Source organism: Pseudochaenichthys georgianus, chromosome 7, assembly GCF_902827115.2.
Source record: "Pseudochaenichthys georgianus chromosome 7, fPseGeo1.2, whole genome shotgun sequence".
Lineage (NCBI taxonomy): Eukaryota > Metazoa > Chordata > Actinopteri > Perciformes > Channichthyidae > Pseudochaenichthys > Pseudochaenichthys georgianus.
Window position 1 is genome coordinate 19740005 of NC_047509.1, and position 14917 is coordinate 19754921.

Consider the following 14917-nt stretch of genomic DNA (forward strand, 5'->3'; position numbering starts at 1 on the left):
GAGTAACAGACCAAAATAGCATTTCAAGCTGGTTTTATTTCTGAAATGAATCCCTGAATGAACAATTCAACATTTTGATATGGCTTCAAGGCACAGTTTCTCAGTATAAAAATGAACTTTCGGAGGTAGCACTAGCAGTGAACATCAATAAACATGAAAAGGAGGGTAAAACATAACTAAGTAAAACATAAAACATCAGAGGAAAAGTCAGTGCCAAACAATTCAAATGTAAACTTTAGACTTGAAGTGCAATAAAAGACTTTAGCATAACTGAAGGGAAAAGTTTATTTTTTTTATAGTTTTTTTTTCAAAAAAAATCTTTTCAATTTTTATCACGATAGATACGATATCTCTGAAAAAGCATATCGTGGAGACCTAATATCGTCACGACGATATATATCGTCATATCGCCCACCCCCGAATCAAATGAACCTGGCCTCAAACGTCCTGTCAGCTTGACCTTTAACCTGCAGCTATAACTCAGCCTCTCGTGTAAAACACAGCACCCTGTTAACCCATCTCAGGCAAGATGTGATGCTCACACTGGCTTTTTTCCACTGGTGGAGGTTTGGATGGATGGAAAATTACATATTCCTGTTCCAATGACAACAACGCAGTCAGTGGTGAGGGTGGAAAATCACATGTGACTATTTTAAAATAGGTTTTCCACATCAGGACCACATTGTTCACTCTATCGGCACATCACGAGTCATGTTGTCAGAGACTGAGGACACTGAGGTGAAGAAAATGGTGATTCTGTGATTCTGTATTTCCTGACAAATTACTCCTCTGCCAAGGAGGTTAAGTTGTTAGTTTGTCAGCAGGATTACAAAAAATGTCTTGCTCAATTTCATGAAACTTGGTGAAAGAGTGTAACGTTTTCGACCAGACACAAATCATTGGATGCATAAACAGATTATTATGTAACATTAACATTGCAAGGAATGGGACTGCAAGGCAGACTTATCAATGCATCAAACCTATTTAAACTGTTGTTGCCCTTCAAAATGTGAAAATGCAATGCCTGACAGAGCTTAAACTGTAGAGTAGTACATTGCAGAGATTTTGCATAGGGGCCTTTGACATAACCTGATTTATAAATCCCTCGCAAGAGAAAAGACATGCATACCAGATGTCAAGTATTACAGGAGAAATATGTCTGTTTATAGTAGTAGTTTATTGAAGTACATTTTTTCTCTCGTCTGACCCCAAAGCGGCTTTCTCTTCCTTCGTCTTTCCTGGGAGAAATCTACGAAATGATCTTTAGGAAAGTCATACTAGGAAATGAAGAGTAGTTTCTCCTAGGGCTGCTCGATTATGGCAAAAATCATAATCTCCATTATTTGGGTCAATAATTGATATCACGATTATTAAAAACGATTATCCATTTACTTTTAAAACATCAATTTATTGAAAAAAGAAAATGTGTAGTATGTTTTTAACAGTTGATTACCCTGAACTTTAAGTATAATTCAATTGAAAAACCAATACAAATATATATATATATATATATCTTTTTTAAATAAATAATAATAAAAGCAATAATAAAATAATCGTTTTATTTCGATTATGTTGTTTTCATAATCGTTGCAAGCCAAAATCGTAATTGCGATTAAAATATGAAATTGAGCAGCCCTAGTTTCTCCCTTATGTTTGTCAATGAGTATTTTTATCCTAGAGTGGACACGATTGTAGTCATAATTTATCACTGATAAGTTGTGCTAGTACAGTAATTAGTAACCTCTCATTGGTGATCAAAAGAAACAGAAATATTTGAAAAATAAATCACATATTAAGAGCTTTTACTTTTTCATTTAGGACTCAATGAATTATAACTCATTAAATAATGTATGGATAGAGATTTTTAGGATTTACTGTAGAGCTAAAGCGATGAGTTGATTCATTTAGTTGATTTCCAAACAACACATTTAGCAACTATCATGAAAATGGACTAATGGTTTCATTTCTTTCAAGTAATGAGTACAAATATGTGCTGGTTGCAGATTTTCAGATGTGCAGTTTGCATGATGTTCCCTGTGTCAAATAAGGCATTCAAAGACATCATCTTAGGCTCTGGGAACCAATGGCCGAATGTTTTATTGACATAGAAACTAATGAATAAATCAAAAGAGAGAACAGATTCATCAGTATTAAAAATTATAAATTGCAGCAGCTCTTAGTAACTGTATCTAGGAATATAAAGTTTCACCTGAGCCCACTGAGAATTAAGGGATTGCCCATTAGGCTAAATCATAATGAAATAATGACTTTAAAGTACCAATAGCACTAGGTGGATATCTTTAAACTACTCCAGATTTTCTTTCTCTTGAATTGATTTAAATACCTGGGTGGTAAATGAAAAAATAAGCCCAGATATCTGCTCCAGCATCTGTCCAGGCCCAAAGCCTCGTACGATTTGTTTTCTTGGTCAGTCATGCATACTAAAGTAGAACTGTGGGGCAAACAGGCAAAGAGCAAGGCCTCCTTTTGTCGTAATTTAATTCAGAATTACTGGAAAACATGCAGACCAGACGGACGCAGATGTTCATCCATATAGACAAAAGGAGCAAAATTAAGTCAAAACCTGCCGACTGTTATTGGATTTAGAGTTTTGACAACATGAATTAAAAGTGAAAGAAGTGTAGCATTTCAGTTAGCGATCAGTAAATGGGTAATTCCAGAATTGGAGGACATTTCATGTCCCCCATATAAAAAATCTAATAATCCGTGCCCAAAATGCTAAAACATGCACTTGTTGTGTTAAACATACTTGTCTTGAGACAAAATGTATATAAAGTTTTAGAAAAAGTGGTTTCAAAATATTATTTAAATTATCAAATAGCCCTCGAACATCCCCTAAAATGGAATTTTTCTCTTGTCCCCGCTTCTTGGTGACCAACTTGCATGTCAAATAACATTTAAAATAGGGATTTTATTTACTTTTTTTGTATTATTCTATTGATATATGTCTCTTGTAATGGTAAAATCAATTTGTTAAATCATAAACATATTTTAAATAACAGTACTTTTGCACAGAAGGTGTGTCCCTCAACATGCGTTCAATCCTGTTACCCAAACCTTTTTAGATTGGCACAGGAAGTGAAAAAACTGTAAGTCAGATGACACAGTGGAAGTGACATCAGCAAACCATGTGCTAGTGCCATGGGTAGACCAAAACTAAGTCCTCTCTTTATTTTTCATATTTTACAATCTTTTCAGTCTTAAAAGAGTGTGGCACTCTGACCCACTCAACCCTGTTACTGATATTATCAGAATAAAGCAAATTAATTTCAAAGTTATCTTTCTTGCATTAGATATCCAACTTTGTCCTTGCCTTGAAAGTAGCATTACATGCTACATCTAGCAATAATTCCTAAGGTTAAAGCTCAAATTAGCATTGATTTTCAACCCTGTTACTATAGTTAGAGTAACAGGGGTAATTATTCATTGGAAAATGCCTAGCTGGGCAAATCACCTTTTTTGATGGTTTATTATCTGTTTTTCCTAAATACATAAAAATAAATTATAAAATAAAAGGTTCATTTTTCAAAAATGTTGGTGTCTAAATTGTCCTCCAATTCTGGAATGACCCAAATGCAATATTCGAGCCATGAGGACACATACAACACTTTAATATTTGGTATAAAGGTTAGTCTCTGTCAGTTGGAGCCTGAGGTAATGTCAACAAATACAGGTGGGACCGGAGCAGATGTGATGAGCTACAAATGTTACAGGTATTAAAGTTTTCCTGGGATGACAGAGGGGGTAGAGAAGAGGTTTCTCCAGCGACAGAGCAATAGGCAGAGGGGATGTTTCCTTTCTGACTTGATTTGGGTAATTTGAGCCAAGTAACCCAATTAAACTAATTTCATTTCACTTTCTTCCACCGTTATATAATCTTGCCCTTCCTGTGTTCATAAGAAGCTCAAAGAAGTAGCTTCATTCGGGGAGAGGGAGCTGCAATACTTAATCATTTGGGATTCTTCTGCCCATATAAGGGGTAATATACTGCAGAAATGCCAACAATGTTTGTGGTTCATATGTTGCCATGTTGCCCACATATGCTCTCCTCCAGCAAGGCTTTTCTTGTTTAACCTGAGACTGGTTTGACAAAAGATTCAATGTGGAGCTTTGTTATGATTTGGTGCTGTGCCATTCCCATCCTTTGACATTTGAGCTATTTTTTTCCACATAGAAATGTGCTAACAATGGCTGGTGGGCAGGGTCAGCGTATGCCCCCTGGTGCTGTGTGGAGCAAAATCCGGCTAACACAACACCAGCACACTGCACAACCAGATGAACTGGTTCTATTATCAACACCATCTACCCAATCAGGAGGGGCCCATTGTGAGCCATAACTGGAGGCAGAGTTTGCAAACAGAGAAAAAAACCTTTGATTGTATTAACCTTTATCATAGTTCACTTGTTTGAAAACAATATTAACTTTGTTCGCTTTTTAAATAGAGATCCCTAGCACACAGTAAACAAATATTAATGGAGGAAGAAAGATGTAGGCTAATAATGAATAGAATAAGGTTGAACATTTATCAAAATTCATTGAGATTTATTTATTTGTTTTTCGAGATATAAGATGTGGTTTTGAGAAGCAATGATGACACCAATACAGACTAAATAATGTGATAATTGTGAAAAAAATTAAGTATTTACCATTTAACTGATAGAAGAATGTGATCCAGTACAAGAAAAATAACAGGTAAATAACCCCAAAAAGTACACAAAATGGGTTTTGGGTAGATGTAGTTTGTGTAGGAGAATTAACTAGGTGTAACACCGCCCAACAGAGAGATATCTGAGCTGTATACTAAGGAAGACGGAGGTTTTAAAGACTAAAAAGTTAAAGTCATTGAGGGGGTCGGGTTGCAGGTTAAGGAGACTGAGGAGTCCAGGAGAGCCATCAGGGACTCAGCAGAGCGGACCGACCCCCACAACCGAGGGTGGGGGGATGCTGCAGAGCCCACGGTCACCTCAGACATCAGTCAACAGAGCATCTGCCCTGAACTAGACAGCTTCCTAATCTAAACTGATTTACAATTAGCCTTGACTTAAGTTTATGACTAGAAACTCCAACCAGAGGCTCCCAGAGAGACAAATGGAAAAGAGTGACGGCATGTTTCCTCCTGATCTTTTTCACAGCTTCACACTTTCAGTCAGGATAAGACATAACACTACCTCAATCTAAAGGACAATTTGTTTAACAGCCGTCAGCCTGTGCTTTTTTTGTGGTCACTAGTTGCTAAAGTTGTTCAAAAGGTTTTTACCAGTCATGCAATAGAAGGCTTTTTGATAAATGTAAATGCTTTTGGCTTCGTTTTACTTCAAAATCCTGGAAGCGAAAGCTCAATTAACTTTTTGACAAGTATTCACTCTGTATTATATTGTGAATGTCTTTATCATTGGAGGTCTGACAATGATGATGATTGTGAAATTGTGTTTTTTTTCGTTTTGTTAAAAAAAGGAACTGTGCCTTGAAACATTAAAGCATTAACTGTGGTTAATGCCCATCTCAGCAGATGCATTAAATATGATTCTCTTTTTTGAGAGTGGGTTGGAAACTCCAGAGTTTTTTTTTCTACTTTTACACAGGCCAGACTCTGTTGTCATCAGCTCAGCAGGAAAGGAGTGGGAGGCTAAAGATCTCCCTAAGGCCGACGAGCACAGTTCAGACATTGAGACCCAGACAGTCCTCTTTACCCCCAAATAGGCTGAGTCTGCTCATCGGGGTGGGGTCCTGGAAAAAGGGACTGGACAGGGACATAATTGATGGTCACAGCCACACAAAACAAATAGAGAAAAACAAAAATAAAAGATGAAAGTCTTAATATTAAAGAAATCATCTGACCTTTTGTATAGACCTTTTAGTTGACAGTTTTGAAACGTAATAGTTAATGTTATATTATTGTTACAGCTTTAGCAGATTAAGCCTAAAACAAACTGCTGGAAATAAATGGATCTACTTTTACTACTAACAGATCCTGTTAGAAATGTAATCCATGCTACACTTTTCAGGGAACAATAGGTTTACATTGTGAGTGATTTCATTTGGCTGCTGACATTCCTGAGTCCAGGATAACACTCAGATGTCTGGCTGCAATTTACCTTTTCGAGAACAAACAGTGTTATCATTAATGATATCAGACAAACATTCCTAACTGGTTTCGGATCTCTGGTCATTTTTATTAACCCAAACAAAAACACTGACATACAGTATATTGTTTCATATATAGGAGACGCCAACACATGTATGAACACAATTCAATTATCCAGTTAAAAAGGAAAGTATAGGACCAGTCAATGAGAAGGAAGATAAGACCGGTAGCTCTTTAATAAGGTTAGTGTCTGAAGTGGTTTGAAAAAGCCGAGCCACTGAACCCCGTCAGCCAAAAGGAGGCAAAGAAAACACTATGAATATGGGACTTGGCATGAACGTGTTTTCTTTAAGCATATTTTAGGTCCTTACAATGAAAAATAAAGCGATGCACCAGTTATTATGCCAGAGGTGGCTGGATATAGTTCAAGATAAATGTGTCCCTCAGGAAAAATAAGAGAAATAAATAACCGTCTCCACCCGGACAAACAGTAAGAAGAACGGAAAGGAAAAAATATATATAACGAACCCCGGTTGTCTGTCAGTCATACCCACTGATGATGACTACATGAGGTGAGGCTAAATAAGCCAGATGATCTAATTACATGACATCATTCATTGCAAACAAGTGTGAATGACATTATTAAACCAGGTTTCATTGATGCATAATGCTGTCAGTGCTTTTGTTTGGATCTCTTTCCTTGCTAGTGAAACACAATGAGAGGAGACAGGATGAGGGGTTGTCGTCACTGGGCTTCAGGGACTTCCCTTACTCACCAGGATATCAAAGTAAAGTCAGAATTGTAATTTAACTGTTACGTGTAATACAAGTGTCTATGTTTTTTAGCACATCCACTACAACAATGTTTTTATGTGTGAATGAACGAATTGTAGGTGTTTTTCCAGCTCCCAGGTAATCCTCGTGGAAATGAAAGTGACAGAGCAGAGTGTGAGAAAACACTGCCCACCCTTTCTTTGAGCAGATATCCGATCACCCTATCACTCTTTGCAAGGTAACTCGAACCAGGCAATCACAACAAAGCACGAGTCCCTGCACAAAGATGCTGGAAGACCAAGAGGCTACCAACTCTCCAAAAGAGACTGTGGGTGGGAGGGACCAGAGAGGACAAGATGTTTTTCTAACAGGCGGAGAGGTACAGTTTGGATGAAGCATTACTCATCCCTGTCCGCCCCTCCTGAGGCTGGTCCTTGTTGACAAAGCAAATAGACTGAGTTAAGAGCTTGTTTATTTATATATTAGCTAGGGATGTCCCGATCACCTTTTTTTGCTCCCGATCCGATTCCGATCATTTGATTTTGACAATCTGCCGATACCGCTTTTTCCCGATCCGATCTTTATGCAATGCATTAAGAGAGAAAAAGGTAACCGATAACGGCTGGTCATCCAACGCGATGAATTCAGCTATCTTGGCTGTTCTTTTTTTGGCCTTTTCACTGTTCTGAGGCAGTTTCTCTTTCCTTTTAAAAGTCTCTGAAAGTGTCGGTTGTTTCAGTGCCGTTACCTGAGTGGCCGCTGTGTACTCGTCGTGTTGTTGTTGGTGTTTGTTTCTCAGGTGGCGTATTAGATTGGTCGTGTTGAACGTATCTCTGTTCTTTCCACCACGCGGAACCTCCGCCTTGCGATCATTGCATCTGGCTGTTACACTGCCTTCGCTTTCAATTTTATAATACTTCCAAACTGCTGACATTTTCTCTGTCCCGACTCCCGAGTCACCAGCTGAACGTAGCCTCTCGTTAGCTTACTGCTACTATTAGACACTGCGCCCTCTCTGAGAGAAATAAGCAACCAGGTCTGAAAACAAGCCTAAAAGAAGCAACACAAACATGATGTTGTGTAATTTTTAAAGAAAACTATGGCCTCAGGATGACTTTAAGACGTGAACATGGTCATTTTTGTTTTGTAACATGAAATTAAAAAAATTTAAAAATTTAAAAAATCCCGATCCCCGATTTTTTTCTCCCGATTCCGATCATTTGAAAATCACGTGATCGGCTCCGATCCCCGATCACGTGATCGGATCGGGACATCTCTAATATTAGCATAACAGGTACTTAATTTACATGCAAACGTGGAGTCAGTGAGCAGACCACATTCTTGACATGTCAAACTCAAAGCATTTGGGTAGGTGAAAACAACGTTCAATTTCCTAACCATTTGTCAACCCTCAACCAATACACATCACAAACTCTTCTCAGTCAATGTAGTTTTATTATAAACAATCGATAAGGGCTGAATATAAGATATAATAAGATAAGATATATAAGATGTTTTAAACAGTCATTAATTGTTCCTGATTAAATGTTAATATATTATTAAGCTAAATCTAAAAAAAACGTGAATGTTAAAAGCACTTTTTCCAAAGCGCAAGGAACCTTCAAATTCTTTATTCTGAGTAACCTTTGAATCTTTTAGTCTATACTTCTGAAATTGAAAAAAAAGCACCCAATATAGTTTCCTAAAATCCGGATACTGTATCTATCTTGAGAATTGTCCCTCCGAATGTAAAAAAGTCAAAGCTATGACATATAAAATCAAATGAAAACAGAGAAATTAAGAGACTTGTGCCTGAAAGATTTACTTGACATTTTAATAAATGATGATGATAAACATTACATCAATAATCAGAATTGCTCTCCATTTATTTGTTGGCTCTTGCGTATCTAATAACTTGACTTGTTTCATCAACAGAGCACAACTGGTCAAAAGTCAACAGCTTTTCTATTGGCTGAAACTTTTCCTAAGTGGTACAGCGCAAATCATAGAGTGTTAAATCCCCATTAAATCAGGAGTTTAAAGACAACACAGTTTACAGCTGTGGTGTGAGGTTTCTTCTCTGCCCTCCTGTTAGTCCACAACCTTCTCCTGCCTGAAGCCTTCTCTCTTCTCCCATAAAACAACGTCCTCACTAGTTAACCTCTGAGTCACTCCGTAGGGAGAAATAACTTTTCCTCAAGTCTTTTCTTTACAACTCTAGACCAAATGGGCATTCCACAGTCAGTCAAGGCAACAGGAAGTTGGTTTTTCGGTTGAGGAATCAAGAACTACCTCCCAAAACCCATTTGCTAATCCGTTTATTTGCCCGGTGACAGTCATGATTGACAGTGGTGATAGCTGGGTTCAAACTGGAGACGGTTATCATCACAGGGTTCTTAAAGTTGCAGCAAGAGATAAAACAAAAATGTCCTGAGCTCAAGGTCCTTCTGAAGCCAGATGTTCTTCTAGCTTCAAACGAAAGCAAACTTGAAATGCGCATTTGTTTACATGAGCTTATCGAAAACGTTTTGGGGAGCTCAGCAGGCCACTTGACAACTATATTGTTCTTATTTTTGTTTTTTTAAATTGTATCTAGGAAATGTGAACATAAACAAGGATATATGTGACGGTAGGACTGAGTTATAAATAAGTACTACAATCAGTTATGAAACGGAGGTACTCGTTCATTCTTGTGTTTGCGAACATCCTGTTTGTTCTCCTCCGTGCGTCCGAGCAGGGCTCAGGGCAGCCCCGGCCAACAGATGATACACACAGGGAATGTCAGGAATGCAGGTACATGAATGCCTTAATAACTCATGCCGGACAGGCCTTTTGACTCACTGCCAGTGTTAAAAAGATGAAGGTCAACCAAAGAAAAAGGGGCAACAAATCTGAGCCTGATCTGTGTAGAAATAAAGTTTTGAATCAAACAGGATGTATCTTCTGGGTGGAGGTTTGAATTGGAGGGAGGGGGAAATGATGATGATAAAATAAAGAGGAATAAAAACCAAAAGACAGTCATGACCGTTGACTTCACATGAGAATGACTGAATCACATTAGCAGTCATATGTCTTAAGAAGTTCCCCTTTATTTCTGAATCTGACATCATTTATTTTGAGTGTCAGAAGCAGAAGTGTTCAAAAGTACCTCAAATGAGAGGTAAAGAAACCGTAGGGGAAGGCCTGGGAAATAATTCCAGCATGTCACCGGTGTGTTGGAGAGGTAGCTGCTATATAATCTACTGGCTCTTTAAATGGGTTTACAGCAGTTCTTCTGAGCGTCCGTGTAGAAGAGCGTAGCGGCACAAAGGGCACCAGGGGATGAGGCCCCCTTTCTAAAACAACACTGACTGACAGAGTCCCCATTGTATTGAGGAGGAAACTACTTCTCCAACCTACAGCCGTAGTGCAGCTGCATTAGAGCAGCATGCAAACCCCCCACTGACACGCACAAATACACGCACCAAAAAAACACTTACATATGCACAGGAATGAAAAACACATGTCGTTTCTTTGCATAAATTAATAAGTCCAGATCTCTTCACATTTCTGTTATGTGAACAAACAACACATTCCCTATTAGTTGCCGTTTATGAGAATAGAGAAGTGGAAAATAACAAGAACCTTCGAAATGGAAATGAAATAACCAATACTTCTCTGTTTATCTCTGTTGGTCAGTCTGATGTTGAATTTAATAAATGTCATTTTTGAGGAATACGCATATAGCTAATCAATGCCAATCACTTGTTTTCTAAACATGACAGTCTGTTAGCCGTCTGATATGAAACATTTGTATTTTACAGAAACAATATAAAACATGTTTTTAAGTTAGCTTTAGAAGTGCTGGTCAGACTTGGATTTGTACAGATCCAAGCCAGCGCTTTGTTTGCAGTATTTATGCTAAACGAAGCTAATTAGCTGCCAGCTGTAGCATTGTATATTTACCAGAAAGAGACGAGAGTGGCACTTGCATGGATCTTCTCATCTAAATCTTGGCAAAAAAATAAGCATATTTGTCAAAATGTTGATGTATCTGGATATGTTATATGTGCTCAGCTGTGGCCTTTAACTTGACCTTTGCTTTACAAAATATCTGCAGGGGTGAAAGTTGGGGAAGCACTAAACCTCGCCATAAAGCCTGCTCCAGATTGGGAATGGTAGCCCGAGGGTGGAGAGAGCCAGGTGGACAGCCTTGTGCTGAACCCCCTCTGCCTGCTGCTCTAAAACCAAGTTAACTGTGTCCGCTCAGCTCCCATAATCCACCTCTTCCTGGGACATAGTAGTGGGTGGCTGAGCCAGATGCAAACCCTCTTCCAACTTAAGTGACATCAAAAACTCAGCTTCTCTTTTTAGAAAAGATGATGCGTGTGAGAAAGGGAGTGGTAGACATACTGAGCACATAAATAAACAGCGACCGCCATTAAACAAATAAAAATGATTTAGGTTTTATGTCCTATGAACACATCGCACAGCTTGACTCCATTAGTTCCACTTGACTGGCATCTATCAGACACAGCTTTCTTTAGACATCAGCCATCAAGAAGCAGTGATGTCAGACCGGGCGCTGGAGTCACATGTCAGCATTTCTGATTTCTCCACCACTGACTTTTTTGCTGTTGCTTGATGGTGACACATCCTTCTAAAACAATCAAACCTCAAAAGAAAAGCTGCACCAGCCCATCTACGTGTGATGGGACTCGATGTCACGGTATGAAAGATGCGGGAAGTTGAGCAGAGTCAGACAAATCGGTTTGGATGGTTTCCAATGCAATCAAGTGGTGAAATAAGCCCACGCTGCTCCTGCAACAGCTCTTAAATATGTGTGCGCTGTTTTACATTTTTGGTAAAGTCATTCCAACCATGAACAGTGGCAGACTGCCAGTTCAAAGGGAATTTTCCCTTTCTGAGTTCTCCTGTGGCCTCACTTGAGACTAGACCACAGGAATCCAGTTGGTAGATTGTGCTCGTGTACTTTGAAAGAGGATCCCAGGCCAGGCCTGCACCTTTGAAAAGTGACTCACTCATCTCACATCATTTTCTTACTGAGAAGGTTATTTTGTAGTTCAGAACCAAAGTTAGACTTCATTTGTGGGAAAGGGGAGGTAGGAAACACTCAGTGGGTGAGTGAATGATAGGTTTCAGTTTAATTTGGAATCACACAAAGCCAAAGATACAGTAAGAGCTAGCAAGGACAAAGAGAGGGGGAAAAGAGGCTGAACTATTACAAGAATGCTACCAATGACTAAGATATAATGTTGGAAATAAGGCTTCTATGTTGTGCCTCTGTGAGGTCTAGGTAGATCTGTGTCCCTGGCTGAACTAATGGCATGTTCTGCCCCAGTAGCAGCCTGCAGGAACACAGTTCTTATTGAAAAGCCAACCAACCGCAACGACCATTGCCTACAATGCAATTTCCTCTGTTAACGAAGAAAGGAAAATGCCAGGCAGCTGTTTCCAGCCACAGAAGACAGTTTGTGAGGATGCTGGACAAAGGAGACGGCATGGAGATGATGCCTTTAGCACATGCTGCCGCTCAGAAATGACCCAGGAATTTTATTAGCAGACCGCATGAAGTAGTAGAAGCCCCTCCTCTGCTCCCCTCCACCGTCTACAGTAGAGCACGCCTGGTAAAGTCATTAGCCTGGGGATATTACTACACTGGCAAAAGCTTCTGACCATGACATCATTATGGGCTGCCGTCAGTCCAGAGGGACGTCTGTGAGCTGTGTCTGAGAGGAGCGGGCCGTCCCACTACGCAGAGACAGACACATCCCGTCACACCCGTCAGCATGCCATCACACAGCCGGAAACACAGTGTACTAGAGGGAAATGACCCATTTTAAGATATCCATTTATGAAAAGTGTTATTTCTGAGGCTGCAACAAAGGGAACCAGCTGAAGAAAGAACATCTTCAAAATTTTGAAAAAGCTAAATGATGTCTTGCAGACTATTTTTAGAATATAACAAAAAATGGCCATAGCCAGACAACAGATTCATGGCTTTGTCTTCCTTGTCTTCCTCTAAACACGAAGACAGAAGCTATTGCTGTACCTTTATCTCTGAACAAGGGGCCGGCAGAGGGCCGAAAATTGTCTGATAAGAACACTAAAATATACAAGCATGTTGTTCTTTCCCACAAAGTAAAGGAAAGCTGGAGCTACTATGGGGTAGAGTGGGGTGGGTGGGGTTAGAGAGCTTGAAAAACGTTCCCAGTCAGAAGCACAACTAAATTGTTGAGTCTACTGCATATTGCATAGAAATCATCTGCTCTGCCCGGCTGAACATAATAACAGGGATTGACTTTGTGTTGCAGGGCAGTCAAACAACTACAGACTGTTCCCGTCTCTAGGCAGGATGTGTGTTGATCTTTTCTCTAAATGGGAAAATGTGACGACTGCGATCACAGGGAAACATTTGATCAAAAAGGCCACAAACGATGAGCCATCTGCGCGACAGAGACACAACTTGAGCTGTCATAATAGCGCGTACAGTGTAGTGGAGTGTAAAATGGTCATAATGACTGAGGCTTAACACAGCAGTCAACAAGCAGGCCTTGAATAGCTTCTTGCTGTGCTAGTCTTTTCATATGAGGGATTTATTTTGTAGTGGCTGATAGCTCTGGCAGGCAAATAATGGCTTTATTCCAGAAACATGGAGGATGCACAAAGTGTGCAAGAATGAGACGATCTGAGGAATGATGTGAAGATCCCAGCTCTTTGCTGCTTGATGCTGTAATTGAAGTCTTAAAAAGCTGAAAATCAAAGCCGGGTGTGGTTATATTAATAAGTACCTGTGAGAAACCGGTGCTGTTTAACCAAAAACAAACGTGTATCGCTTCTATGATCAAAATGCTTCTCTGAATCTGTGGTGCTGGATTACTCACACTGTATCAGAGCAACAAGTGGGAGGGATGTTAAGCTTTCTGTTTTCTGTTTTGATATGCGTGGAGCGTAGCAGAGGAGGCAAAAATAACTCAATTATGCAACTTACACGCAAGTTCTGTGAATAATACATGATGAAAGTGTTCCTCAACTAAATGTAACAGATAGTAGCTCTTCTGAAGCGTATTCAACCACTGTGTCAATGTGTAAATGTGGTTTCCTATAACTTTGTCAAAGAGTAACACCCTATGAACATGTGTTCTAGTCCAGCTCTCCTCAAAGTGGCAATGAGATATTGCTTAGACGAAGATTAGATTTATGGCCAATCAAAATTGAATTATTGTGCCATTACTGCTTTTCAACCTTTTTGGCCTTTCACTTGTAAAAATGCATGTTTGGCGAAAAAGTCAAATGGGGTATTTCCAAAAATGTTGAACTATTTCTTTAAGGGATTTCTTATGAATATGATGTTATGACTAAACTAAATGTATTTATAGTTTTATTTTCCACAGAATGATCCCTTTAACTATCTGGTGACCCCTGAGTTTTATCTTGGGACCCCTTCATCTACCAACCACTGCTGTAGTCCACTCTTATTACACAAGTCAAAGACAAGTAGAAAATCCTTACTTTAGAGGAGAAATATTCTGTATTTTTTATATTTCCATGTGCAATAAATATTTTCAATTTGCACTGAACCTTGATTGACTACACTTCTCAGCACCACTTCCTCATTGTTACTATTACAATAATTTGATACTTTAAACGGACATGTACTTTTTATTATTATTTTTCCACAATGAATAATAATAATAATAATAATTCATTTATTTTATATAGGCGCCTTTCAAGGCTCGAGGATGACACCCAGACTCTTAACCTGAATGTGTTGTTGTTTGCTTTTTCTGTTGTGGTTAATGTCTCATGTCCTCTTGTATCTTATGTTTGTGTTTTAAACTTCTCTATAAACCAAATTCCCGCTTGGGAGACAATAAAGATGAAAGATATGATTAAAATGATTACATGATCAAAGTTGCAATAGATTTACAGACTAATGAAAGATCTACTTATTGTCCACCCTTAGAGATGAATGACCAACTTCTTAGACTTGGCCCATAAGAGAATAAAAGAACACCATTTGTTCCTGGATACAA

At 38.9% G+C, this 14917-nt stretch overlaps 1 protein-coding gene across 3 annotated transcripts in view; it reads right to left on the reverse strand.

The window, feature by feature from the left end:
- Positions 1-14917, reverse strand: part of fmnl3 (formin-like 3) — a 33470-nt gene that overhangs the window by 17159 nt on the left and 1394 nt on the right. The gene's annotated exons all lie outside the window — the stretch shown is intronic.